The sequence below is a fragment of the Gasterosteus aculeatus genome, chromosome 21 (assembly GCF_964276395.1).
Source record: "Gasterosteus aculeatus chromosome 21, fGasAcu3.hap1.1, whole genome shotgun sequence".
In the NCBI taxonomy this organism is placed as follows: domain Eukaryota; kingdom Metazoa; phylum Chordata; class Actinopteri; order Perciformes; family Gasterosteidae; genus Gasterosteus; species Gasterosteus aculeatus.
In genome coordinates, this window is record NC_135708.1 from 3,522,284 (window position 1) to 3,549,082 (window position 26,799).

Consider the following 26,799-nt stretch of genomic DNA (forward strand, 5'->3'; position numbering starts at 1 on the left):
TTGGACCTTCACAGAGCGAACCAGTCCTCGGGAGTCAGCTATGGCGCTTAGCACTCTGCCCATCATCCATGAGCCTCTTGGAGCTGTGGCATCAGCGATTACGACAATATCTCCTGGAATAAAGTTTCTCTTTTGCTTCGTCCATTTTTGCCTTTCTTGCATTACAAGCAAATACTCCGCTGTCCATCTTTTCCAGAAAAGCTCCGCAACGTACTGCACTTGCCTCCATCTCCTCTTAATGTACAGATCAGATTTCTCAAACAGACCTAATGGCAGAATGGGCTTGCCTTTTAACAGGAGAATGTGATTTGGAGTAAGCGCTTCTAAATCATTGGGATCTTCTGAAGCCTTAGTTATTGGCCGGTCATTGAGTATCGCCTCCACCTCGCAAAACAGCGTTTGCAGGCCTTCCTCGTCCAGCAGTTGATGTCCAATAACAGAGGTAAGTACACTGCGCACAGAGCGAATCAGACGCTCCCAAACGCCACCTTGGTGAGATGCAGCTGGGGTATTAAAACTCCACGTCATTCCTTCCTGCACAAAAGTCCTTTCAATTTTAGAGTGATTTAAAGCGGCCAATGCCTGCCTCAGTTCCTTCTTCGCACCAACAAAATTTGTGCCATTATCTGACCTTATACTTGTCACAGGTCCCCTTCTGCAGATCAATCTTCGCACAGCATTAATGCAGGAGTCTGTGTCGAGGGAGTGTGCCACCTCAAGGTGTACTGCGTGGCTACTCATACAGGTGAATATCACTCCATATCGCTTCAGCACAGTTCTCCCTCTCCTCACCTCCAATGGTCCAAAATAGTCCACTCCCGCATTTGTAAAGGGTGCGTTATCAGGCACAACTCGTTCCTCCGGTAAGTCGGACATCTTCTGTTCTCCAAGCTTTCCTCTGTACCTTCTGCACACTGTACATTGTGAGAGAAACTTCCTGGCCGCAGAGTTGGCATTTATGATCCAATACTTCTGTCTCAATCTGTGCAGCATGTAATTGCGTCCAGCATGTCCAAGTTGGCAATGGATGTAACGCAATATGAGCTGGGAAACATGCAAATCCTTTGACAGAATCACAGGATGCTTTACCTCCCACGGCAGAACAGACTTAAACAGACGTCCACCAACTCTGAGGATGCCATCTTCGATGAAGGGGTCGAGGCGATACAGAGGACTGTCTTTAAAAACAGTCTTTGGGTCATGTTTTAGTGAGGAAATTTCAGTACTGAATCTTTGGTTTTGCGCAAACTGAATTATTGCCTTTTCGGCTTCCTCCAACCGCTCTGGTGTCAAGTTGGATTTTCCAAGTGCGGCTTTGAATTTTTTAAAAGTCTTTCTTTAAGCTCCAACAGCCAGGCCACTGATGTTCTAAGCTTTCTCCAGGATGAAAAATAGTGAATGAGCTGACTGAGGGGATTGTCACTGTGTATTGTAACAGCATTCACCTTAAGTTCCCTTTTCACCTCTGCATCATCCGATGGAATGGAAGAGGCGTCCAAGTCGAGTTTCGGCCATCTGGTGGGGGGCAAGTGCAAAAAGTCCGGTCCTTTTAGCCATTTTCCTTTTCCAAACTCCTGAGCTCTTAGTCCTAGAGAAGCTTCATCTGCAGGATTGTCTTTGGTGTTTACATACCTCCACTGATCTTTGTCTGTGGATTCTCTTATGGTGCTGACACGATTGGCAACATATGTGTGAAAGCGCTTTGTTTCATTAAAGATGTACTTGAGAACAGTAGTGCTATCGGTCCAAAAGAATGACCTTTGCAATGGCAACTGTAGCTCTTTCAACAGCATTGTGTTCACTCGAACAGCAAGCACAGCTGCAGCAAGCTCAAGGCGTGGAATGGTTAGTTGCTTTAGAGGAGCGACACGAGCTTTGCCTGTGATAAATGAAACATGCACATTGTCAGTGCTCTCCAATCTCAAGTATGAAACAGTGCCATATCCTATTTGACTAGCATCTGAAAAATGATGCAGTTCTGCTTTCAATTGTGTTCCAAAGTTTTTGGGTTTAATGCACCGTTCCACTTTAAATCCACTCATATGTTGAAGTTCAGAGAGCCACTCAGACCAATGTTCAGAGACATCACAGGGAACTGGCTCATCCCATTTGAAGTTCATTCTGCACAGCTCCTGTAACAGTAACTTGGCAGGGATTATGAAAGGAGACAAAAAACCCAGCGGGTCGTAAAGAGAGCTCACCACAGAAAGGATGCCCCTCCTAGTGTGTGGACGTTCCTGCACTGCAGTCCTGAAGCTGAACGTATCTCCTTGAACACACCATTGCATCCCCAGAGCTCTTTCCACAGGGAGTTGGTCCCTGTCCAAATCCATGTTCTCCAAACCCACTGCTCTGATGTTGCTAGGAATAAGTGCAAACACATTTGAGTTATTTGTGACCCACTTTTGGAGATGGAAGCCACCTTTTTTACAGAGAGATGTTAATCCATGTATGAGCTTCACTGCATCTTCCTCTGTCACAGTGGACTTAAGACAGTCGTCCACGTAGAAATTTGTCTTGACTGTACGAAGGACATCGGGTGAATATTGCAGTGCATTATCCTCAGCAGTTCTCCTCAGTGCATAGTTTGAGCAGCTTGGAGAGGATACAGCTCCAAACAAATGCACGCACATCCTGTATTCCTCTGGCTCCGCTGTAGTGTCTCCATTGGGCCACCATAGAAAGCGCAAGAAGCTAACGTGCTTGTATGGCACCCGGACCTGATGGAACATGGCGTTGATATCAGCCATAACAGCGATGGGCTCTTCTCTAAACCGAAGAAGGACACCAATTAGCGTGTTAGTGAAGTCTGGGCCCTGCAAGAGCTGACTGTTCAATGATGTACCTTTGTAGGTACAGCCGCAATCAAACACAACACGCAACTTTCCTTTGGTTGGATGATGTACACCATGGTGGGGAATGTACCACACCTTTCCTTGTTCCAGAGTGGGCTCATTTGTGGGAACCTTTTCTGCATATCCTTGCTCTAACATGTTGTTAAGGAAATCAACGTATTGAGCCTTGAATGAACTATTTCTATTAAATCTCCTCTTCAGGCTTTGGAGTCTTTGTAGTGCAATGCAGCGATTATTTGGCAAAACAGGATCGTCAATTCTGAAAGGTAAGTCAATGTAATAATGTTCATTGTTAAGCACTGTCGTACTCTCCACAATTTTCATGAATTTAATGTCTTCTCTTGACATCTCAAGTTGTTCATCACTTGTTCTTTCAGTAAAGTCATGATTATACTGTTGCATCAACATACTTTCCAAGTGTTCCACAGATATGTGATTAGCAGTTACAACAATGCATCCTGATTTGACACCAGTACCTTCAGAGTTTCCAGCACGAAGAGGCCCGTTTATGACCCAGCCAACTCTGGTCCTCACTGCATACGGTCCACCACATTGACTATTTATCAGTTCCCATGGCTCCAAAACTTTAGGCGAGTCGGTTCCAATGAGCAAGTCTACATCTGCATCTACTTCATGTAGCCTAATGCTGCTCAAATACGCCCATTTGGCAACATCATCCTGACATGGCACATTGATTTTAGATACAGGCATTTTTGTTTGTGTCAGAACAGATGGTAGCTCAATAAAGTCATCGGTGTCAAATCCAGACACCTCCAGACCAGTTACTATAGTAGTGCTAATGGTTTTAGTCTGCCCCATTGTCCTCAACACTACATTACAGTTTTTTCCTGATACTCCCAGCCTTTCAGCCATACTTGTAGTACAGAAAGTCCCAGAGCTCCCAGGATCCAGGAAAGCATAAGTATGCACAACTTTATTACTTTTCCGACTTTTCACCTGCACAGCCACAATGGGAAAAACTGCAATATCCTCTTCACCAGCCCCAATATGACCACACGTCTGCTGCTTCCCGGATACAGTGCTCACAGTTTCTTTGGAGGTTATCCTTGTAGTATCCTCCTTCTCCACATGCAGGACAGATGGATGTTTCCTGTGACACACTTCACAATCCAACCGACCCCTACAGTCTTTGCTCGTGTGTCCATGTTTCAAGCACCCAAAACAAACGCCCTTCTCCTTTAGAAACTGAATCTTGTCCTGTTGTGTCTTTCTTCTAAACTGAAAGCATTTTTCCAGAGTGTGATTGGTAAGATAGCAGAACATACATTTGAGCTGGTTACTGTGAGCTGTCAAGTTTTCCATTTCTTTATGTCCATCCTTTGGTGCATTAATGCTGGTGGCAAATGTACCACCTTTCCTTTTCTGCTTAACTTGCATGGATAGCTTTGTATAGCTGGCTGGAGAAACATCATTAATATTTCCAAACAGACGATCTGAAACAATTTTGACTTGTTTTTCAATGAAATTCACAAAATCAACATACACTGCTCTGCTTCCAGTTTGCTCCAGTATGTCACATGCCACATTTCTCCACTTTTCCCTCAGCTTGTATGGGAGTTTCATTAGGATTGTCCTGAGGTTAGCTGGCATGTCCAACTCCTTCATGTACTTTATATGATGTACTATGTTGGAGCAACCTCGAAGGAACAAAGCGAATGACTGCAGAGCGTTAACATCCTCAGGTTTTATTGAGGGCCAGTTGTTGATTTTGTCCATGTAAGCAGAAGAGATTTTATGTTCACTGCCAAAATGTTCAATCAAAAGCGCTTTTGCTCTTTGATAACCTGGTTCAGAGGGCATATGCTGACAACTTCTTACAATGTCTCTTGGTTGCCCCCTAGTGTACTGTTCTAGGAAGTACAGACAATCACTGAAATTTTGAGTTTTATCCTCAATGCAATTTTCAAAGGCTCTGAGAAAAGATTTGAAATACAGGGGATCACCATCAAATACAGGTATATTTCTCATAGGCAGAGCAGAGGCTGTGTTTTGTTGGACCAACAGCGCAGTTATTTCATTTTGACGCTGCATGATATTCAAAATGTCCGGAGAATTGGTGGGTTGATTATCGTCACAAACATCTTGCGAACCAAGTGATTGCGTACCTTGCCTTTGAAACACAGAAATGACATTAGGTATGGGTATTTGTTTTACAACATGTTTGGGTTGAACACCAACAGGGACAGAATTTAACAAGCGACTGGAGGTAGGTTCAGAGCTTTTATTGGTGGGCACATAGCGTTCAGCATTCGGATTTAGTTCATATGTCCCTTGAATTTCTGACCTTTTCAAGTAAGAATTCATGCCATCTGATGTTTGAGATGCACATCTTGACACTTTAGAGCCACACTTTGAGCTTACTTGCAGAACCTCCAATTTTGCATTTGTCACCTTTAATTCTGCCTCCAGAGCAAGTTGTTCCTTTTCTCTCCTTAAATGTTCCCGTTTCTTCCGTAATTCCTCTTGTTCAAGTCTTATTTGTTCCTCCCGCGCCTCCAAAGTGTGCTTTTGTTTTAGAGCAGCCATGCGCTCCTGTAATGCTGCTCTCTCTGCTTGCGCTAATATTTTTGCAGATGCACTGGATGAAATCCTTGACAATTTAGAGCCAGCCTTTGAACGCGCTGCAGAACCTTTATTGGATACACTGTCCTCAGGCCCAATATCAGTTTGATTATCAGGTGGTTTAATTGGAAGTTCATATGAATGGCCTGTATTTGATAACCAGCCTTTGACGTCATCAATAAAGCTTGAAAAACACTTCTCCTTTTGTTCAAAATATTTATCTTGTTTCTCCTTCTCATCCTGAGGTATGTCCAGTGACACAAATGATAAATGATGTTGTTTTGCCTCATCAACACATATTATTATTTGATCCAAAAGAGACTTGACTGCATCAATATTGTCTGCAGAATGCATCAACTTATCCATCTGATTCATGTACGATTTGGCTCGTTTGCATTGCATCAATCTCTTTTCCTGACACGTTTGTATAAAAAACATCATTCCTTTAGCAGTAAAACTTGTGCGTCTTCTTGTAGGAAGCGCCGTGTCGCTTTTGGCTTTAGATGCAACGTCAGACATTTTACCCTTTGTTGATGCCGGTCATGTACACTGTTGGGGTTTTAAGTAGAAGTGAATGTCTAGTCATAGAATTTGTAGTACGTGTAATGATGTTTAGTGATAGAATTGTAGTTTGTGTGGTGTTAGATTAGTTATTACATTAACATGTTGGATGAAGTGAATACAATGTGAATCAAACACAGTTTATAGTCTTTTAAAACGTAGAAACACACTACACATTTACATTCTGTTACAATGTGATGTTAAAACCTGGGAACGGATGCCAATTGCCGTTCTTTATGGATTTCTCCCAATTTTCTCCCCAAAAAGGGTTTTTTGGGAGTTTTTTCTCCTGTCAGGTAATAAAATGAACAACTTATTGCAAGGCAGCCGACTGAGGCAAATGTCTTGAGAATTGAACCACATGAACTGTTTTAGATTTTATGATGAAGTGTGATGAACGAGGATCATTAATGATGGGTTGTTGTAATTAAAGTGTACTAGTTATAAGATGAAGACTTAAACGATGTATGCTTTGTTGGGTTCACTCATTGAGGCATAAAGCCACTTTATCAGTATTGAGTGCATTGGAATGTGAGGGACAGCTAGGTCAGAGAGGTTTCAGGTTACGGCTGCAGCTTCACACCTCGACGTGGAAGGGACAATGGAGGAGGTGACCCTTTGGAGAAGAGGCCAATGACATTCAAATGCACCAAAGAAGACACACCTCAAGAGTTTTCAAAGGACCAAAGCGGGGAAAAGACTGTTAGATCTTCTCCTGCAGCCGCGTTGATAAGTCACTTTAGACTTGCTCAGGGAATTCTCTATTTCGCGAAATATTCCACTGTTCGCTTAGTATTTCACTTTGTAATTGTAATCCCTATTATGTTGTTTAGTCATTAAATACTTTTTGATTTTTGAATTTGAACGAATCGACTCATTCGTGTCCTCGTCTCGGCCGGGACGAGAACAAAGGATTGAGGCCTCCCTCGAGAGCTTCCGCAACCCTTAACAGTTGGCGCCCAACGTGGGGCTCTCGTTTGGGGGAAGGTGTTGCTGAAAGGTCCGACTGCAAGTACCACGGGTACAAACAAGGTAAAACAGAACCTTTTTTATAGAATCTGTGATAGGTAGACTTAGGAAAATTTAGAGTGGTGCTGGCAGTCGGCCATGAGGCAAGGCCTTAGATGCTAAAGGCTAAAGGCTAGTGCATTGATGACTTGGGTGAATATAATAAGCTGATATTGAATAACAGTGGGGACATACTTTTGCAAAGTGAATGCGAATGGGAGCCGGCTTTTAGAAATTCCAAACACGCGCGTTTGGTGCGTTCAGGTACACACTTAGAGCGTTAGAAAAATCCAGGCGGCGAACTGGTCTGCTGAGACATAAAGACCAGCAGGATAAAATCATAGAAGTAGACCCGTATGGGATTGGTTAGGGGGTTCGCATGAGGTGTGACGATGCGCATGTTGTCCACTAGGTTTCCCACAATAATTACGGCGTCTTTAGAGAAGACTCTTCTCTTCATTTCCCCTCTCTGTGCATAAAGTCCTTCACAATTAGGTATTGCAGGATTTAATAGATTGGGGGGGGGGAGCTTGCTCTACGGGATTGGCTTACGCGAAAATCCAGCGGCGACTGGTTGAGTTTATGGTTAAAGGTAATCCAGCGGCGACTGGTTAAGTAATCCAGCGGCGACTGGTTAAGTAATCCAGCGGCGACTGGTTAAGTAATCCAGCGGCGACTGGTGGAGGTTATAGTAAAGGAGAAATCCAGCGGCGACTGGTAAGATCTGCTTAACATTTTCCACCCTCTAGAAATCCTATGAATTAGGTATATAGGTTGTCTAGAAGGGGGTGGGTGGCGGATATGCGCTTTAGTGTAAATGATAGTGTATATACATCTGCATGTGGTGTGAGTGTGAGTGAGTGTTAGTACGTGGTGCGTGAGTGTTGGAGTTGCGGGGTGCATGTGCTTGATTGATGTATGGATGTTCCAAATTATGTTTTAATACGCGTATGTGATTGTTTAACAGTGTATATATATGTATAGAATCCGAACTGGAGACTGATCATCTCCGGCGTCGGGTTGTAAAACCGTAGCATATTAAGGTGTTGGTGAGTAGTCCAACCCGGACCACGTGGGCTGCCTAGCTAGCGGCTAACGGGGTCTCATTGGTGATTCCACTGGGGAAATAGCGGGGCTTGCGGGGTGCTGATAGCTTGACCACGTTGTGGGTTAGCAGTTAGCTTGAGCCCATTGTTCTTCGCTACGCCGGCACACGGCGTTTTACGATCCATGACCGGAAGTGTCGAGGCACTTCCTCTTTGGTAGTTCTGTGTTCGATCTTCAGCTATCGGCTGAACAGCGCCTCATGTGGTTGGAGTAAGTGCACATCGTGAGGGGAAAGCCCCTGAGTGTGCCATCTGGTGGGCGTAAGAGGGAATTACAAGAGGGGGAGCTCAATTTCTTCACTTGCCGTGTTCGGACGTTGACTTTGATGCACATTTGCCTTTGCTTACTAGGATAGAGTTAAGATCGATAAGATAACTTGACGGATATCTGGATTGGTGTTGACGTTTAACTGAAATAGTAAAGTGCTGTATTGTTACGTTGAATTTGGTTTGTAATAGTCCTGCATTTGTTTTGGATTGAAATTGGAGATTGAGCTAATTTTGATGTGGCGCTATTGTGGACCTGTTATGAATTGTTTGATTTCGATCCCTAATGTTTGACTGATTCCGGATTGACTGTTTTTGGATTGTCTCGGGTTGGGGGTGGATCATTGTTTATATTGCAGGATAATCTCTTGCAACATTTGTGGGGTAGTGCTTCTGCTCTACTTCCTGATTAATATTGCCGGCAGTTTGACTGTATCATCATAACTTTGATTAATTTTATAACTTTGATTAATAATTTGGATTAATTCATTTTTAGGCATCAAGTTTAATTTTATTAAAGTTTAATTTTTAGACTTTTGAATTCTGAATTAAGATTGAATTTTGATTTGAAATAAAGTTAATTTTCCTCTTTTACTCTGTTCAATTGTAACCATAGTCTTCGGGCATTGACCATTGATTATACTCATTTATACAGTTTTCGTGATTGATTTGATTTTTTGGTGAGCGGTATTGATAAGTTGATTTAACTTAGTGATCTAACAGGATAATTTTAGTAATTACACAGCAGTTATTGGACTGATTTGATGTTGTAAATTGCCCTCCTTACTTTTTAGATTTGGATATTTGTTTTTACTGTGTCGATTCCAGTTGATAGTTTAATTTGACATTTCCTCGGACAGTTGTTAGGGGTGACTTAGTTTGGGTTTTTCTTGCATTTAGTGACAGAGTAACACCTAGGACAGAAGGGACAGCTTAGCGGTTGATTGGAGTGTTTCAGGTTGTAAGATGGCTACGCTTACGACTCAAGAATTGCTGGGTAGGGCCAGAGAGCGGATGGAGGATCAGATGGAGCCTGGAGAGAGAGAGAGGGAGTGGAGTAGGATGCAGCGGTATTTGAAAAGATGGCAGGAGAAGGGATGGTTTCCCACGGTGTCGCCGCCAGCAGTTGAAGACAGGCGTAAGGTGTGGAGGGAGACCGTAAAAGCGAAAAATCAAGCCACTACGGCTTATATAGGAGCAGGCCGTGTGGGTAGATTGAGTAGAAGAAAAACTCTAGACAAAGAGGAGAAGAGGTGTGCCCGCACCAAGCGGCTGCTTGCCTATTGGAAGGCAGTCGACCCAACCACCCCTAAATCTGCTGTGGGACTCCCAGAGGAGGAGGATGAAGAAGTAAAAAGCAAGCCCAGTCAACCCACCACCCCCCTCAGTCCCAGCTCCCATACCGTCCCTCGACTGTACCCAGGCGTGGAGCCAGCTCCTCAGGAGAGGCCAAGTCTTCCGCCGCCGTATAAGAAAACAACCTCCAAAATTCCCCTGGTGAAGCCGAGTATTCAAGCCCCCGTGTACCGCGTGAGAGGAGGAACAGTGGACGTGGAAAGTGACGAAGAAGACTCGGGAGATAGGTACTTCACAGGTGCAAAAACGATGCACACGCTGGATGAAGTAGGAGGAGAAGAGGAGGAAAACTGTTCTGACCACGCAGATTCACAAAACCAGGGCGAGGAGGAGGAGCTGATTGTGACAAGTGGATTCCTGCATGTCACAACAGGTGGATCTAGAGCCCAGAAAGATGGCAGCAGAGAAGAAGGTGCTGTGGGAGGACATCCTCCCCGTAGACGCTCTACTAGGACAAAGACGACTCCACACCGCTATGCAGACTACATTCTCCCGGTAAGAAGTGAGCTGCCTGCAGCCTCCCCTGTCACACAGTGTCCACTTCTGAGAAAAGCCAACGGTCAGAGGGAGTTTGTGCCCTGGGGCCATCGGGACATGGAAGCTCTGGAGAAGGCGTTGCCGCCATTGGGAGAAGGAGCTAACCCATGGATCTTGACCTTTGAAACACAAACGACGGCAGATAAATTGGCGCTTGGTGATGTGCGAGCTTTAGTAGCCCGTCTGGAGGGAACTGTCAATTTGAGAGCCTTGGAAGTAAGATCAGGCACAACAGACTTAGAAGATGATGATCCATTCGACGGTCTCAGAGGAGCTTTCTGGGAAGCGATGCGAACAGTTTGGCCCACAAAGATGAGCATGACAGTCCTAACCACATTGGAGATGAAGCCCGGAGAGGAGATTTTCCAGTATGTGCGGAGAGCCGAAACAGAATGGCGCCTGGCGACAGGTGAAAGACATGACAACAACAGACCTACCGCTGTGATCTGGCGGCACACGGTGCAGCAAGGCTTGCCCGAGGCTGTACAGACAGCACTAGAGGGAGTAGTGGGACTGGACAACATGGATGACACCACCTGGAAGGATCATCTGACCCACTTCTATAAGATACATCGAGCTGCGGAGAAAAAGAGTAAGGAAGAAGTAGACAAAATGGCGCAGCGGCTAGTAAAGGTTCAACTGGCCGGTGTAGACGATGAAGCAAATAGGAAAAAGCGAGCTAAAAAACAATTGCCGGTGAGTGATGAACAGCCCCAATACGCTGTTCCTCCTGAAGTCACATATCCAGCTGCAGGGCCAGCAGTGAGAAACCAATGGAGAGGATATCAGCAGCCACAGTACAACAGAGGCAGAGGCAGAGGGCGTGAGTACAACAGAGGGAGTGGATACTACCAAGGAGGAAATGGGAGTGATGCTTGTCATATATGTGGGCAGGTGGGACATTGGGCAAGAACATGTCCAGTGAAATATGAAGGGAACCCACGGTTCATTGCTCCTCCAGGTAGGTTTCCCTACCCAATGCAGCCCAGGCAGCCGCAGGGGATGGGCCCACCCCAGCCTCCACCTCCACAAATGCAGCCACCACAACAACAGATGTCACTTGTGCCAAGGGAAATAGAGTATGGTGCCGACCAATACGGTCAGTACTGACGAAGCCCAGAAGATCCAGAAGCATGTGTGGTTTACAGGACTCAGGCAGAACCAATGGTGACCTGTACTGTGTCTGGAGTTGAAGTTGAGATGATGGTGGACTCCGGCGCAGCAGCCTCATGCTTACGTAACCTAAATGGGAAGGTGCCCCCACTCTCAGAGAAAACACTGAGAACGGTTGGATATTCGGGAAAGAAAGAGGTACAACGATACACAAAACCATTGGAGACCATATTGGGAAGACAACGCCTGTTCCACCAGTTCCTGTATTCCCCTAAATGTCCTGTCAACTTGATGGGGAGAGATCTAATGACAAAAGTTGGAGCGGAAATCAGGTGTTCAGCCGATGGCCTCAGAATCACGTTTAAAGGCCAACCACTCACTCCACAGTTTACGTCAGGAGAAAGGATTCTCTTGATGATAAGCCCAGAGGAAACGGAAGAAAAGACACAAGTTTTCTGGACTAGGCTGTTACCGGGAGACAAAGAACAGCCGTCAATCAATAGAACATATCAAGACTGGAAGCCATGGATCAATAGCCAAGGAGCATATGGTCCACCAATTGATCCACCCCATTGCACATATAATTACCTGAGAACACCTGATGAAGAGTACACAGAGGCCTGGGAGCAAGAGAGAGAAGGCGTTCAGGAGCCGATTAGGGTCACTGACATTTATGTGGGCACGGAGGGAGTTGCAGCACACTGTGAGCTCACCGAAACTCAAGCACAGTGGTATGAGCTAAGTCATGACAGTGAACCTCATGTGACGCTGGCGATAGCAGCAGGTCATGAGGCTCGCTCCCTGGGGCCAATGATGAAGAGAGCCAAAAAAGTAACATCCTGGTGTCCAACAGACTCCCCACTGCTTCATTACAGCCCAGACAAAACATTGTGGAGAATAGCACATTGCAGCAGAGAAAACAGCATACTGGAGAAGCAAGAGCTGGAACGACAGCATGGGAGAGAGTTGTCTGATCATCCAGCAACAGAGGAGCTGCTCAACCAAATGCCAGAACACCTATGGGCGAAAGGAGATTGGGATGTCGGCTGCACTCATCATCATTCAGTGCATGTTGAAAAGAATGCAGGTCAGCCCCCTGTATGGAAGCCGCAGTACCGACTGAAAGAGGACGCTGTGGAAGGAATATCAGCCACTATCGCTGGCCTACTGGAAGCAGGAGTGCTACGACCAGCGGAGTCTCACTGGAACACGCCCATACTCCCTGTACCCAAAGCTGGAGGAAGAGGATGGAGAATGGTGCATGACCTAAGAGCAGTAAATCAAGCCACGAAGACGAAAGGCATTGCAGTGCCAAACCCTTATGTAGCATTACAAACGATAAGCCCAGAACACCAATACTTCACTGTATTAGATTTAGCGAACGCATTCTTTTGCCTGCCACTTCATCCCTCAAGTCAAGACATGTTTGCATTTACATTCCAGGGAGAGAGATTCACTTACAACAGAATGCCTCAGGGATACAAAGATAGTCCCGGCTTATTTAATGCAGCATTGAAAAAAGATTTGAAAGACCTTCTGCTACCACAAGGAGTAGTTTTAATACAGTACGTAGATGACTTGTTGTTGGCAGCTCCCTCAGCGGAGAGCTGCTTAGCAGCAACTGAAGCGGTGTTGAAGAAAATAGCGGAATGCGGCTACAAGGTCAAGAGAGAAAAGACACAAATTGCAAGACGACAAGTATCATTCCTGGGAAGAGTGCTATCTGGGAACAAGAAGAAGATCTCACCAGAGCAGAAATCTGCAGCTTTGACCTATGCCAAACCCAAAACCGTTCAAGAGATGCTTGGATTTCTGGGACTTGCTGGCTACAGCCGGAACTACGTGCCAGACTATGTGAATCTCACCCAGCCACTCCGAAATATGCTGGCAAAAGTTGGAAACAGGAATCTGAAGGCAGAGCTGATCTGGACTGTGGAAGGAGAAGAAGCTTTCATTCAAACTAAGCAAAGTTTGGCTCATGCAGCTGCTTTAGCTTCCCCAGATTATGAATCAGATTTCCACTTAGATGTAGGAGAAAAACAGGGGGTAGTAAATGCAGTGTTGTATCAGATGAGGAGAGAGGGGAGAGCGGTTTTGGCTTATCACAGTTCTAAATTAGATCCCATAGAACTAGGACAAGTAGGCTGCACCAGACATTTGGCAGCAATAGCTCGAGCGGTACAGAAGACTGCATACTTGGTAATGTGTCATCCTTTGAAGGTCCACACAGACCACGGTGTTGTAGCTTATCTAGACACACAAGCTTTCACTTTGACAGCTATGAGAGGGGCTAGGATATCTGGCATATTGACCCAGCCCCATCTCTCTTTCACATCAGAAGGTGTGAATATGACATCTGGATTGCCACCTACTGAGGGTGGTCATGACTGTGCAGAAGTAGCTAGGAAGGAGACGAAGGTAAGATCAGACTTGGGAGGAGACAGATTGCAGGATGCAGATATGACACTTTTCTGTGATGGTTGTTGTTATAGGGGTCCAACAGGGAACATAGCTTCATATGCAGTGGTGGAACGGCTTCCTGATGGAACCTTGGTGGAGTTAGAGGCGGCTGTTATTCCGCAGCCTGCTTCGGCTCAGTTAGCAGAAGTGGTGGCACTGACGCGAGCACTTCAATTAGCTGTGGGGAAGAAGGTAAACGTTTACACTGATTCGGCTTACGCCCACGGTGCAGTGCATGTGGATGGACCTCAGTGGCTGAGAAGAGGGTTTATGACCAGTTCGGGAGCTTTGGTGAAGCATCATGCTGCATTGAAGGATCTGTTGGATTCTGTGATGGGGCCAACACAAGTTTCAGTGATAAAGTGCAGAGGCCACTCCAAGGAGGGTGGGCTGGAAGCTAAAGGTAACGACGCTGCCGACCTCGCAGCTAAGAAGGCTGGTGGATATATTGGCGGTGAAAAGCAGATGTTGGTAAGTGATCAGAGTGAGCCGCAGCCTGCCCCGACGGAGAGTGACCTGATAGTGATGCAGGAGAAGGCTGGAGTGTATGAACACTCTCAGTGGGTGGCTCATGGAGCAACCTGCAAAGATGGTTTGTGGAGGTCTCATGATGGACGGATAGTAGCTCCTTCTGAGCTAATGCACATGTTGATGATCGAAGCGCATGGTCCGACGCATGAGTCTAAAAAGCGAACATGTGCAGCACTGGAGAAGATTTGGTGGCATCCGTTTGCCAAAGAGATGGTGGAAAACTTTGTTACAGACTGTGTATCCTGTAATGGCTTTAACAACAAACCTGTATATAGGTGTCCGATGGGGAGGTACCCGGTGCCCCCTGCCCCATTTCAGGAGATTTGCATTGATTATACAGATATGGGAATGGATAACAGAGTGCGCGGGCTACGTTACATGTTGGTGATGGTGGATCGGTTTTCACGGTGGGTAGAAGCAATTCCTTGCCGGAAGGAAGATGGTGCTACAGTGGTGAAGTGGCTCAAGAATGAGCTGATTCCCAGGTATGGGCTACCGAAAGTTATTCACTCGGACAACGGTTCACACTTTACGAATGTACACTTAGCTGGTGTCGAAAAGTGTTTAGGAATCCAACACAGGTATGGTTCAGTTTATCATCCAGGGTCACAGGGGATTGTGGAGCGAGCCAATCAAACGCTCAAGAGGAAAATTGCTAAGATCTGTCACGGCACGTCCCTAAAATGGCCTGACGCCCTTCCATTGGCATTGATGTCTATGAGAAACACTGAGCACAATAGCACTCATTTAACACCACATGAAATACTCACTGGGCGACCTATGTCAGGTCCGCCGAGGTCCAGTAGCCATGGACCTAGTCTGGATTTGCTGAAACTAGAGATTGAAGAGTATACTAGAGCGCTAAGTAAGATGTGCCAAGCTTTGTTTTCACAGGTGACGAATGCAGAGACAGCCGCCAGCCAAGGGAAGCAGGTTCCAGTCATACCGCCAGGAAGCTGGGTGTGGATTAAGGCCCATAAACGCAAGTGGAGTGATCCAAGGTGGACCGGTCCATGGGAGGTAGTATTGGCAACGTCACACTCGGTAAAGGTGAAAGGTAAAGCGGGAGCCACTTGGCATCATCTCACACATTGTGCACCTGCTAAGGCTCCAAGCCAGACCCTTGCGGAGACCCGATTAAATACCAGGCAAGTTAATTCAGAGCCAAAAGACGCAGGAGGGGACAAAGCAGCAGAAAATGTCTCGCCCACAGCGTAAGTATCAGTTAGTGGGGGGAACATGCAAGTCAGTGCTCATTGTCTATTTAATTTCTTTGGTAGTAGGGGGTTCAAGTACAGCTCGGGGAAGTGCAGCTGTTCACACAGGTGACGATGACATGACGTCTGTAAGTGATCTATCCAATCCCAGTCGACAAGATGTTTCCTTACCACCTAGCATCCAAGCAGCAATTGCTCTCACGTTGACATTCAAGGAAAATATAACTGCATCTGTTCAATTTGATTATTGTGATATTGCAGCCTGCGGAGTCCAAGACCTCAGGTTTTGGAGGTCGGACCAATACTTGTGTTCCACCACCAACCAATGTGGACCAGGAGTCAGGTTTGGTAAGCCAGTGGAGCAGTACGGCTGTGACTGCGAGGAGGCAGAATGGAAGTTCGCACACACTGGTAGATGGAAGTCATCCAAAACTGGTCCTAAACCGGGGCTACAAACCCGTTTAACGATGCGGAAAAACCGGTATCCAGATTTGGCTAAATGTGGGGGAGGGTTGTGCAATCCACTAATAATCACATTGAAAAATCCAGAATTGGGGGACAGTGGACTATACGTGTTGAAAGGAGGGACATATGATATTGAAAGCCCACAAGGGTTGTTTAAGATTGTTGTTAAACCCTCTGCTAACAAACAGGAATCCACTGCTGATCAGGTTGGAGCTGAAGCTGACACTTCTTGGGAAGGTGTGGTAAGACGGGAAACTGGATTCTCGGAGTCTAATCTATGGCTCCAATGGGTACAGTATACTGCTACAAACATGCACAGTACAGATTGTATAGTGTGTTCTCAACCTAGGCCTATGCCCACTCCTGTACGTTCCAGATTCAGACCAATAAGCCCTATATTCAAATGTATACTGGAGCTCTTTGTCCTGCAGACTCAGCCTGTCCACCATACTTGTTTAGAGTTCCAATGGGATTACCCGCCAGCTACCTTGAGCACGCCACCTCAATTTATGGTTCCAGATGGTACATTTGATTGCATAGTATCAGAGATAACGGGAGGGATAAAAGTAGGTGACATTGCAGGAGTAAACTGTACTACAGTTCAGTTTGCTAATGTCACTCGATATTCAAGTGTGTTGAATCAGACGATTTCCAGAGCTGACCTCTGGTGGTGGTGTGGAACTAAGGTTATTTATCCAACGCTGCCAGCTAATTGGACGGGTACTTGTGCATTAGTGCAGCTTATCATGCCATTCTATGTCTTTCCAGTGAAGGAGACCACATTTCAAGACTTGATTTCACCACATCCTCACGTCGCCAGGAGAGCGAAGAGATCCACTAGTCCTGCGGGCTCATTTGATAGTCATGTGTACTTAGATGCCATTGGGGTGCCCAGAGGGGTGCCTGATGAGTTTAAAGCCAGGAATCAAATTGCGAGCGGCATAGAATCCTTTTTCTTCTGGTGGGTGACAATCAATAAAAATGTAGACTGGATTAATTACATATACTACAACCAGCAGCGATTCATAAATTTCACCCGGGATGCCATAACAGGGCTCCACGAGCAGTTGGATAAGACTAGTTTGATGGCATGGCAAAATAGAATGGCACTGGACATGATCTTGGCAGAGAAGGGAGGAGTCTGTAGAATGTTTGGATCTGCCTGTTGTACTTTCATTCCCAATAATACAGCGCCTGACGGATCGGTGTCCAAAGCACTGGCGGGATTGACAGCTCTGAGCCAGGAGCTGGGAGAGAATTCAGGGATTGCAGATCCATTCACCACGTGGATGGATGGTATGTTTGGTAAATGGAAAAATGCAATCTTGTCCATTTTAACTACTCTTTGTGTTCTCACCATGATTCTAGTGCTCTGCGGTTGCTGCTGCATTCCCTGCATCCGAGGACTCCTGCAGAGATTGATTGACACTGCCCTTAGAGAGACTAGCATACAGGGAAATCAATTGCAACTAGATGCTGAAGAAGGACAGTCACTGTTGGCGGATACGTCCGTGTGATGTTGGGTCGAGGGGTTATTCAAGTGATGCTCACAGTGAACTGTGAGCAAGGAGGGAATTGTTGGGGTTTTAAGTAGAAGTGAATGTCTAGTCATAGAATTTGTAGTACGTGTAATGATGTTTAGTGATAGAATTGTAGTTTGTGTGGTGTTAGATTAGTTATTACATTAACATGTTGGATGAAGTGAATACAATGTGAATCAAACACAGTTTATAGTCTTTTAAAACGTAGAAACACACTACACATTTACATTCTGTTACAATGTGATGTTAAAACCTGGGAACGGATGCCAATTGCCGTTCTTTATGGATTTCTCCCAATTTTCTCCCCAAAAAGGGTTTTTTGGGAGTTTTTTCTCCTGTCAGGTAATAAAATGAACAACTTATTGCAAGGCAGCCGACTGAGGCAAATGTCTTGAGAATTGAACCACATGAACTGTTTTAGATTTTATGATGAAGTGTGATGAACGAGGATCATTAATGATGGGTTGTTGTAATTAAAGTGTACTAGTTATAAGATGAAGACTTAAACGATGTATGCTTTGTTGGGTTCACTCATTGAGGCATAAAGCCACTTTATCAGTATTGAGTGCATTGGAATGTGAGGGACAGCTAGGTCAGAGAGGTTTCAGGTTACGGCTGCAGCTTCACACCTCGACGTGGAAGGGACAATGGAGGAGGTGACCCTTTGGAGAAGAGGCCAATGACATTCAAATGCACCAAAGAAGACACACCTCAAGAGTTTTCAAAGGACCAAAGCGGGGAAAAGACTGTTAGATCTTCTCCTGCAGCCGCGTTGATAAGTCACTTTAGACTTGCTCAGGGAATTCTCTATTTCGCGAAATATTCCACTGTTCGCTTAGTATTTCACTTTGTAATTGTAATCCCTATTATGTTGTTTAGTCATTAAATACTTTTTGATTTTTGAATTTGAACGAATCGACTCATTCGTGTCCTCGTCTCGGCCGGGACGAGAACAAAGGATTGAGGCCTCCCTCGAGAGCTTCCGCAACCCTTAACAACACCCACAGTTGTTTGCAAAGATTGAATACAGCACATACCTTGTGGAACTTTGTTTGTTGCGGTGGTTGCCTTTGTACACGGAGTTGAATGCACGCAGTAGCTGTTGTTGCGCGCGGCCGTGCGCGTTACCTGTGAAGGCTTTGGGCCTTTGCGAATTCAAATTGCAGCAAATAATATCCTCCACTCCGTAGTGCAGCTCCAGCGCTCCAGTAGCTTCACCGTTATCCAGTACGGTGTCCAGGGAAACTTTACACTGTCGGATGGGTCGTATTATTCGATGTTTGCACTGTATCCAGCCCACACCTCCGTCACTCCTAGGCCCTTTCCTTTGTTTGTCTCCCGCATCCAGGTGAGTAATCCACTTTCGAAACGGTAATCCAGCAAACGACAAGTCCAGTATCCACGTAAACCAACGATATATCCAGGGCGGGTTTTTTACTTAATGTAGTGGCTATTTGTCCATAAACTTAAACAAAAACAAATATTAACAAACTTCTCAAATGGCCACTCGAGGCTACGTCATGGTTAGGCTTTACGCAGGTTCAGAGGTACCAAAGCAAAGTAATGTCCATAACAAGATTGAGTTTGAGGCGGTTTATTCACACACATAAGCAGGCTCACAGACATTTCTGCTGCCTCTCTCACGCTGGTAAAAAACCATATGCCCTCGTGCCTCAAGTACCTCCCACCTTGACCTACTTATGCAAATGAACATAACACCATGTGACCAATAAACGACAATACGAGTAAAGCATAAATACAAAATACACCAAATTAACTTTAACAGGAAAAGAAAAAGAAATAAGTAAGGCAATAAATTAACTTAAACCCAAAATAAACAAAAATAAAAATATAGCTCCAACAGAAGGTATTTTAGCGAAGATCATGCTGGTGTTCCTCTCCGGTCCGATGCATCAGACGAGTGAAGATCTGTGGGAACTAAACTGTAAATATCTACAAGGCACAAGAGGAGTTTCAGTATCCGCCTCCATCAGAGAGCAGTGCACACTGCATGAAAAGTGAGATTTTCGTCCCCGTAAACGCCCGGAAATCTCCCTAATTTTTGACAGCTTCCGACAATTTGCAACCCGCGCACGTCGCGTTTGTCTTCACAAATGTCACAAATTGTCGGAAACGAACCATGACGTAGGCGGAGAGCTGGCGGAGGTGCGAATGGCCCGAATTAGCATATGAATGCAGCAAAGCCGCAGGTGGCCGAGCCGAGCGGGCTTGAATATTCTTACTCCTTATTGGATGAAACCACAACGTACTAACAAATAAAATCGCTCGTGATTGGCAGCAAAACCACACGTGGGCAGACCAGGCTTGAGTTTCCTTGTTCATGATTGGATGAAACCACAACTTTCAATCACTCGTGATTGGTTGGCAGATCTGTCGCTATTGGTCACCCGCCTCATTTTATTTATATATTCATATTAAGCTCCACGGTGGCGGATTTCCAGAGTTCCACCTCGTCATCAGCCAGCGCACTTTGTCTCGATTCCAGCAGCTGTAAAAACAACAATGAATCAGTACTGTGCGATGCGTATGGACACAACACATCTATCAATGCACCTGAAACAAGTCAGCAAATAAACTCTGACCCTCTTTCTTCTCGCTCGACTCCGCAGCTTCCGCCCGCAATGAGTGTTCCGCCTGAACCTGAAGCTCCTGCGTCCCGTCTCACAATACGTCTCACAGGCGGCTGGAAAACAATTAAATGAGTGTGGTATGAATACAAAAAACTCAAGTCACAGTAACATTTAACAAGGAAGGAGAAACAGTGTCACTTACACACAATGACGTCGTCTAAATCTGGACTTTTCCCGGAGCAAATACGAGGTCACCGCCTCAGTATTCTGAGGCGAGATTAGTCTGTGAAAACAAAAACCTGAAATTCCACGACAATTTACGGTGCTGCATACTGACGAAAATCCCACTTTTCATGCCGTGAGATGAAGTGACAATGGGCTTAGAACCCCCCCAACGCCGTACAGCTGCATTCAGCGTCGTCTGTGCTACCGATTGGTTTTGGGGTTTTGGGTTTTTAGCTTCTCGCTTCGATGGAAAAAGTTATCTGGACTCATTTGCAGAACATACGTTTACTAACGAACAGTGTGAAGCGTTCCTGTATCTGTTGGTGACGGGTACAGATTGTTCCTGTTGGAAGTCGCTTCTGGCTCGGTGACCTTTAGGGCGACCCCTGACCCTGAAGCAGCTGGCAAGTTTCTACACACAATAGGAGAGACACACCTGGAAAGAACTCTAGCGTTATTTTCCCCTGTATGTGCTTCCTCTTTGGACATGATGGTGGGACACGTGGGGTGAAATGGACCAGTTTGAGGAACACAGCAGAACAGCACCACTGTGGTTTCTTCGATGGCAGCCATTGATTTACACTCTCACTTCTACAGGGCTCGGCAGGGGAGTCGGGGTTTCCAGGGCTGCCGGGTGCCACGGGACTGTCTGGGTTCAAAGGTCACAAGGTGAAAGTCATCTATTATGGTACATGCACCATTTCAAATAACACCTGGATGGTTTGGTTTAGAACGAATGGTAACAGACGACACTATGAATGATTTATAGCCTTCGTTTACCGGTTGGACTGTAGATAGTAATGGCTGCTATGATATATACTTGTTCATACGTTGCTTAGATGACATGATTCATTTCAATGGTGCTGAAGGTCGTCCTTCTCACTTCAAAAGCCGTGCGTGAAAGCTGATAAATAGGAGGCGCCCTGATCCTGATCGGTGGCTTTGCCGGCGTCCTGTGCGTCTCTGGTCACTCCCCATGCGGCTGACAGAGCGGACTCCTCCACCAGCCTCTATTTGGATGTGACACTTCCTGTAAGTTGGACGTCTTCTAATGTCCAACGTATCTGTAGGGGGGGAGAGGAGAGACGGGCCCTGGAGGACGCCAGGTATTACACCTCACACTCACGCTTCACTGTTCAACACACAAACTCGCAACACTGGAGGAGTTGTGGCATCAAACCAATGTTGGTTAAGAAGCCTTTCCAGGGGAGGAGATCACGGGCAGCGATTCCACAGAACAGGGTCAACAGGTAGAATCATGTCCTTAATTAAACCACAACTAAATCAGGTACAGCACACACACACACACACACACAATACAATCAAATAATACCTCCTCTGTAAACAGACACATTATGACACTCGGCCTGTTTAAACATAATTACAGTAATCCCGTTACAGCTGTGTGGATTTAAGGGTCTCAATGGCTTCGTATAATCTTCCATTGTCATATCATAGCTTATATTAAGAGACTGACAGTAAATATACTACATAAAGTCCATCTCACATCATTAAGACATCAAACGTCTGAGCATCAACACAGAGGAAGCGATGAGCTCCGTTACTCCGTCGCTTCCTTCTTACGCGCTGTAATTGAAAAGAGCCGTCAGGAGCAGAGGAAGGAGCGCTGTGTGACAGTGCTGCAGGAAAAGAGATGGAAAGTCCGGCTTGTTAAAGGTCACCAGTAGCCAATTCCCCCCCTGTCCCTCCCCGGGCCGCTCCTATTGGCTGATAGTAGTAATCATGACCTTTTCACACAAAGCCAAACCAGCACGTGTGCAAACAAACATCTAATCCTGATGTATGTCTATGCAGGGGGAGCGAGGCACAGATGGAGATGCCTCGCTGTGAAGCTTTTTTCAATGTTGACATTCAGTTCTGTGTTTGAAATATATGTGCAGGTGTGCAGTGAGTTACAAGGACCAATGGATGGCAAGAACATCTCCACCCATCACTTACAAGCAGCTAAATAGTGGTTGGAACTCGAGTTGTGTTTAATCTCAACATCTGTCAGTTGTTAATAACAGAAATCTTCTGATAAAATCATCACAACAACTGGAATGAAGATGATATCAATACGAAACAAAAGTTACGTGAGTAACTACGGTTCACTGAATCCTGGATGACCACAGGTCTTTTGTCTCGTGGCTGCGCAGGTCGAGTATTTTATAACAGCAAAGTCACCTGTGACCTCAGGTGACCTCCACAGGCTAGAAGTTCTGGTGTCGTCCTGAGATCAGTCCTACGGTATCTAAGCCCTTAGAGCGCAACCGGGTACAGTAGTCCCCCCCCGATGGAGGGTCAAACTGGGACAGCTGGATAGGTTTGTTGGCAGCGGGCGTGTCGGCCCCTTTGAGCGAAAAGCTGTAGTCGGCCACAAGGTGACATCCGAGCCGACCGGGCTGGCGTCAAACGGCAGCTTCAAGCTCCCAGCCCCGTGTCACGTGGCGGGGAAGGCAGGACCCAGACGCAGAGCTTTGGGAAACTAAAAGACTGATAGTCAAGACAAATCTAAAAAAAGGCCAAAGGAGAAAAATGCTGACAGGAACCAGGAACCCTCAGACCCCGTTGACACGATGGGGAAACGTTTTGGCCTTTCATTTACACAAAAACGGAGGTTTTATCACGGAAAACGTTTCTAAAAACTCCGGCCAAAGTGGAGATTTCGAAAACTCAGATTTTGTGTTTGCGTGTGAACTCGGTCCAACGGAGTTTTAGGTTGTCAAACGTCACAGTATGCGACTTGTTGTTGGTTTTGAGAATTCTGATTGGTTTGCACGTCTTTATCCTTCTCGTTACACTGCCGACTACAGGTTTGGCGTAGTTATGATGGCGCCCGGGGACGTATTTATGCGGGTTCATATGAACAGAAACTTTTTTTGAAAACAGAGGGGCAGAAATATTTGTTTCTGTAAATACTGTAAATATGTGTAAATGTGGCCTCAGACTTGAACTTCCAGAACATTCATCAATGACGTGACACGAGACGCACACGGCTTAAATACACTGGGAGGTGCAGGTGATTGGACACAGGTGGAAACAATCATGACACGGCAGCCAATCACAGGACAAGGCAGGAAGTGAAGTTACAGTGTTCATTTTGGCAGCTATTTTTGATTTAGTCTTAGTCTTTAGACGAAAAATGCATATTAGTTTTAGTCACATTTAGTCATTTTAATCCTTCTTAGTTTTAGTCTAGTTTTCGTTGACGAAAACTAGACTAAAATGTAAGTAGTTTTAGTCCCATTTAATAGCTTTATTAAACTCCTTTTCTTCCCTTCTCAGGCCCAGGGACCCCCTGTGTTGTGTCCATAACTGCATAATAGTCCAGCTTGCAGTACTTGGTTGTCCATTAGATGTCCCTCCTCTAGGACAGGTCTATAGATGTCCCTCCTAGGACAGGTCTATAGATGTCCCTCATAGGACAGGCCTATAGATGTCCCTCCTAGGACAGGCCTATAGATGTCCCTCCTAGGACAGGTCTATAGATGTCCCTCCTAGGACAGGCCTATAGATGTCCCTTCTAGGACAGGTCTATAGATGTCCCTCCTAGGACAGGTCTACAGATGTCCCTCCTAGGACAGGTCTATAGATGTCCCTCATAGGACAGGTCTATAGCAGGTCGGCAAACGTTTTGACTCGTGGCCACAATGGGTTGTAAAATGTGACGGAGGAGCCGGGCCAAGAACAAATGGTGGAAGTGAAAAGATTTGGATTTTAACAAATAGCAAAGCATTTATTTGCAAGGCAATTTAACAAATTGGCAAATATGTAACAACTTCATGAGGACCAGGGACCTAAACGCAACACTTTGTTGTCTTTGTCTGTTTACTTGCAATGCTTTTGACACGGCCACCTGTCACGTGTGTGGCGCCTCTATGTTGCTTAGTAACGAACGTACGGTGGCCGAGACGGTTTAACCGTCTTCTCACGATGTGGCGCGTGAACTACAGTTGAAACGCGTGAGGCTTCCGAACCTGCAATGAGTTTATTACGTTAGACGCGTTTGTGACGGAGCGTCTCATCCAGCGAGGAAACGCTGCCTGCCGTCGCCAGAGAACAGAGCAGAAAGGTCCGACAGTCTTTAAACGCGTCTTCATGTTTCTGTGAAGCAGCGTGGCTTCAGCCTGCTAACATGCAGCTAACAGTCAGCTAACAGTCAGCTAACAGTCAGCTAACAGCCTGCTAACAGGCAGCTAACAGTCAGCTAACAGTCAGCTAACAGTCAGCTAACAGTCAGCTAACAGGCAGCTAACAGTCAGCTAACCCGAGACAGCTGAGCTAAACTAACGAAGCCACATTCAAACTCGCCGAAGCGTAAAACAGTCGTCGCGGTCCGTAGTCGGTGCACAAGAAGCACCGCTGCGCGCGTTCTGGGTTGGTGGATGACGTCATCATGACGCGTTAATATCCGCCGTACTTTGTCTGTCTGTTGTCTGTCGGCTGCGTGAGAATTTAGGGGGAAAAAGTATCGTGACTTTGTCAACCACCAACATGTTCGTCTCGTTAACGAAAGTTAGAATACATTTAGTCATAGTTTTTATTTTTTAAGTTCGTTTTCGTCTCGTCTTAGTCTCGTCTTAGTCATGGAAAAAAGCTTCGTTAATGAAAATTTTTTGTCATAGTTTTCGTCGACGAAATTCACACTGGAAGTTACCCAGAGGCCCAAAACTACAAAATAAAACAGAACCCAAACCGTGACACCCTGCCTCGATGAGGTGACACCTCCAGGTGGGTGAGTGCTGAAGCCTTCTGCAGAAGGATGTATTACTCCTTGAAATCCACAATTTGATAACAACACCACCAGATGAGGAGCATTCAAGGAATAGATTAGCTCACTGAGGCGTGCATCTTCTCCTATCCAAATAGGGTTTAGACAATGCGCGTGTGTGTTGAGACCGAGTTGTGTAGTCTTGTTTGTGACACTTGAGACAGATAAAAGTGGATTTCTCAGTTTGCAGTCTAATGTTCCCACTCTGTACTTCCACAGTGTCAAGAGCAGCTCAGCCTACATGAGACACACTGTCAGGTCCAAATGCATCAGCAGTGAATTGAAAAGTGAAGTGAAAGTATTTTACTGCTGGAATGACAAATTTCCGTCTCCAGACAGACTTCCTAATACTTACTGGGTAAAATAAATATGAGCGTTTGCTCTACAGTGCGTTCTGTTCTCCTGGTGTCCTTCCTCATTCTCTGTGTGTTCTCCTCCGATCCGTTACGTCCATGTTAGGGGGAGTAGGAGGTCGACCCAAATGCACAAGCACAGCAGTTTGATTTGTAGCCAATGATTGTATTTCCCATACGACCTGGGAAGGGAAAAAGAAAAAAACAAACAAGGCAAATAGTCAAAAGGGGAACAGAAAGTGCTCTTCGGGCTCAACTGGAGTCGGGAGGGAAACTCCACCGACGTCTGTCAGGGGATAAAGCAGTTCCGGTGTGGAAACCCGAGGCCCGACACCATAACCAGAGTCTGATTAAAACGAGTCACGTGTACTCCGTGGGTCTGACACTGCAGGACATTAACATGCAAACTGGTGCGCTACATCTGACAAAATAAATACGAGGCGTCCTGATCCTGAAACACTCCCCAAAAAATGAAAAAACCCTTCCAAGAGGGAAAAAGGGAAGAAACCTTAGTGAGAACGTCAGAGGAGGATCCGTCTCCTGATGGACAGACTACAATGATGTCATGTGTACAGAATGAACAATGTATAATACATGAGACTATATGACAGAAATGATTCAAGTAACTGTGAGTAGTAAACCAGACGCACAGCAGGACCACTGCAGGGACAACCACCATCACATAGAACCACCATCATAGAACCACCATCAGATAGAACCACCATCACATAGAACCACCATCTACAGAAGCCTGTGGGGAGGGAGAGCACAGAGATTTTAGGAGAGGGTAATGTTGGTTTACGAGTACAGTAACATGATTAATATCTAAAATAATAATGATGATGATGGCAACAACACGCGTCAGCAGGGCCACGGTAGCTGTCAGGACCAGGGTCCAGAAGGAACTACGATCTACGGAGACCTGATAGGGGAGAAAGCACAAAAAACTCCCGGAAAGAAGCTGAATTAGTCATGTGCGAATCGTGAGCTTCGTTGCTCGCGAGGAGAATCTCTGCTCGCGCTCGAAGGAGTTTTCTACGCGCTCGCTGTTGTTCTTTCTGACAGTAAGGGGGCGGAGCCAGTCACATGGTCTCTACACCTGATTGGTTACAAACCCCGTCTTTGGATTGGCTGGAGTGATGCATTCACACAACTATAGAAGCCCATTTCCGCACTGAAGAAAGGGGATAGAAAGTCTAAATCATGAGATAAAACGTTGTGAAAACACAAACGGCACCTTCACGTAACCGTAGTGGAGC

At 45.7% G+C, this 26,799-nt stretch overlaps 1 protein-coding gene and 1 non-coding gene across 2 annotated transcripts in view; both read left to right on the top strand.

The window, feature by feature from the left end:
* The window catches only part of LOC144390252 (NLR family CARD domain-containing protein 3-like), a 119,491-nt gene that overhangs the window by 73,428 nt on the left and 19,264 nt on the right, over positions 1-26,799 (top strand). The gene's annotated exons all lie outside the window — the stretch shown is intronic.
* LOC120835481 (uncharacterized) lies at positions 5,988-18,505 on the top strand. Its single transcript, XR_005714575.2, has 2 exons — positions 5,988-16,349; positions 16,828-18,505. It is a non-coding gene; the product is annotated as an uncharacterized LOC120835481 (transcript).